Here is a 3,678-nt window from a genome sequence, read left to right as displayed (position 1 = left end):
AATTTTGATAGTTTTTTCGTAACCGATTTCGACCTATGCAATGCGATAATGAGCTTTCGGAACGGATCAGCAGCAGGTCCTGGTAAAAAAAAGTTCCTGAAATTTTTAAAGATCTTGTTAGTAAATTGAATGGCAGTACAGGACTTAACTTTCTGAAATCACTTACCAAGCTGATAAACGTCATTGGAGATGGCAAAATACCCGAACCCCTAAGACTTTTCTGTTTTGGGGCAAAGCTTATCGCCCTCATAAAGATAGACGGAGGGTTGAGACCGATTGCCATAGGCAACAGGCTGAGACGTATCGCGTCTAAATGCGCTGGAAGCAAGGCCCTCTCCGAGCGACAAAATTGTTTATGAAATGTACAGGTAGGATGCGGTACCAAACGAGGAGCAGAAATAGCTCCAAACTCGTATGAAGCCTAATTGAACGCGACGACATTCCAAAATGCACTGTTCTTTCAAAACTAGATTTTGAGAGTGCCTTCAACTCTCTAAACCGAGAAACAATGTTGATTCATGTGTACTCAAATCGCCCCGAATTGTATAATTACACCATTGCGCGTATAGTAAACCTTGTTGCCTTTTTTACAGAAGCTCTGTCATAATGTCAGAAGACGGAACTCAGCAAGGTGATCATGAAGCGCCACCCATTTCTGCGGTATCAATTCAGACACTAGTCCAACAGTTGGAGTCGAACATTAATATCTGGTTTTTAGATGATGGAAATTTAGCCGACGACTAAAAGGTAGTACTCCGGGACCTTAAAAACAATCTGAAATCGGAACAAAATTACGCCCTGAGCTTGAACACCGAGAAGTGCGAACTTTGTTTTTTGGGACCGACTACGAGTACACAGTATACTTCAATTTTAACACAATTTGAAAAATTATGCCCCAAAATAAAAACAAAAGAAGAACTCCTCATTTTAGGATCTCCAATCGACGAATTTTGCCAAAAAGAATTGCTCGACGAAAAAATTGAGGAGCTTGAAAAAATCTCGGATAACATTGACAAACTAGACGCCCATGATGGCTTTAATTTCTTGAAAAATTGCTTTAGCATGCCAAAACTTGTATATTTTATATTTTTTGCGTAAGAGCACTTGTTTTTTGCAAAATAATTTCTTGAAACGCTACGACAAATTACTAAGAAATTCGTTATGCAAGGTCACTAATGTTAAAATGGATGATAACTAGTTTTTACAAGCAGCTCTTCCGGCAGCCAAAGGTGACTTGGGCGTTTCTTCTGCTCGTCCACTCGCTTTACCCGCTTTCTTAGTCTCAGCAGTAGGAGCAAAAGATTCTTGTGCGAAATCTTTGGTTTGGAGCATGTGGAAGGAACCTATGATAATGCGCTTAAACGGTGGTTCGAACTTGGAAAAATTGAAATGGCTCCGGAAAATGAAATCCAAAAAAATTGGACGGAGCCAATTTTTGACAGCGAAAATGCAGACTTGATTTTACGACTCGAACCAACGGACGTAAGAAGATTCAACGCGTTCCAAGAAAGATTTGGCTCCCAATGGTTGAACGTCATCCCGTGCAAAATTTTAAGATTAAAACTGTCGAACCAACAACTCAGAAATGCGATTGGGCTCAAAACTATGCGGACGGCATAAATGCGTGCGCGGAAAAGACAATACCGAGGATGGTTGGCATGGTCTTTCTTGCCTCAAAAATGCAGGAGATTCTCTAGGCATTCATACCTGAATGCCTTTAAAAGCAGAGTTTATCTTCTGTTCACATTCCGTCTGTTTTAGAACCACGACACCTCTACGGGACCGATCAGAAGCGACCAGACAGTTTGCTGCTCGTTCCAAGGGCTGTTGGTAAGCAGCTCTTGTGGGATGTTACGATAGTGGACTCCTTAGCTCCTTGTAGGATTAATGCAGGGTCTGTTTGTAACCCTGGCACGGCTGCCGCTGAAGCGGAAGAGCGCAAAAATGACAAGTATAAAGATATTGTAGATGATGGATATCTTTTTCAACCACTAGCTGTTGAGATTCAGGGCGCGGCTGTCCCCAGCACCATAATTTTTTTGAGCAAGTTTTGTAAGAACCTAAGCATAAGCACTGAGGAACCCAGAACAGGCAGCTTTTTAAAACAGAGACTCTCCCTGGCAATACAGTTTGCGAACGCCGCTTGCGTACTCGGAACAATAAATGACAAAATAACTTTCGACAAAATATTAAGGTGTAACACTTGTATATTATATTTTCTCGTGTCGAATTGCGTGTTCTTATTGAAGAAACAAAACCCGTATCGATTTTATTTGAAAAGGACTTAAACACTTGTCATCTTCTTTTATCATTATCGCTTCCATATCTAGAAAGTTCCAAGGATTTTGACTGGAATACGTGATGAAGGGACTCCTGACTGTAACCTCGGTTACAATGATACTTTTGACCTTCTGATTACCCATAAAAAAGAAAGATAAAAAAGAAAAAAAAAGTTCCGCAGAATGTTTGTTCCGGCAGCATTGGTAAAGACTACAAAAACTTTTTTCTAATCTTCAAATAGGCGTCGTTTCTTCTGCGTGAGGTCATTATAGAACTATACAAACGCAGAGAAAGTTAGTAGATTAGGCATAGAAAAATAAATTTGTCTTCAAAAAATAAGTATACGCGAAAATGAAAAAACAGAAACTTTTTTTTGCAGTAAAATTCTATAAATTGTAGTAACATTTTTATTGCCAGAAAAGCTTCCATCAAGTGTTTTTTTAGTAAAATCAAACTCATTAGCCACTTTATAATTTTTATAATTATATATTTATATAATTTATGTTTTTATAATTATTCATTCACTTTTATAATGCCAAATTGTTTGCAATAGCATTTTCGGTCAGAATCTGAACGAAGTTAATTTATTTGAAACTGCTCATTTCGTCATCGGATTTTAGTTAAAACATCTTAAAAGACAATTAGATGGTTCTAAACAAAAAATGATTCTAAAAAAAAACTGATCCTTTACAATTTATTTAAAAAATTTTTGCTAAAAAGTAAATTTCGAACGTTTTCGCAATTATGTGCATCGTCAGAAATTATTTAGATCTCTTTGTATGAAAAAGTGTTTCTAATTTATGCAGAATGGTTTTCTGGATACTATGAAAAAAATTTTCGAGTTGAATAATTCATTAGCAAACAATTTACAGCTAAATAAGAATTGAAGAAATTTTTGCTAAAAAGTAAATTTCAAACGTTTTCGCAACTATGTGCATCGTCAGGATTTTTACAATAAACTACTCTAAATGACGATAAAACATCAATTTACAAATGTTATTTACAATAAATGACATACAATTTGGTTCTAAACCATCATGATAAAAAATTAGCCAATCACAGTTGACCTCTAAATTACTATTAAGATTAAAAAACTTTTAACCTCTAAAATTAATTAAACATTTTGAAATTAGTTTGTCTGGAAGTTTCTGAGTCATAATTTCGATTTAGACATGTACGTTTTGAATAAAAAACTAAAAACATTTTGGGACTAAATTTTCAGTGTTAACTCCCTGCTCCTAAACTCATCGCGCGTGTTCAAGCCCGGTTTCTCTTTCCTGATATGTATTGCCTCTAGTGTTACTAATTTTGTTTGGTTGTTTGACCTATCTATAATTTCCCAACTAAGATCTGCGCTATTTCCCTCAAGTTGGCATTGCTGAAGGTGGAGGCCTACCG

This window comes from Symsagittifera roscoffensis, chromosome 3 (assembly GCF_963678635.1).
Source record: "Symsagittifera roscoffensis chromosome 3, txSymRosc1.1, whole genome shotgun sequence".
Classification (NCBI taxonomy): Eukaryota; Metazoa; Xenacoelomorpha; order Acoela; family Convolutidae; genus Symsagittifera; species Symsagittifera roscoffensis.
Note: the sequence above shows the minus strand (reverse complement) of the source record.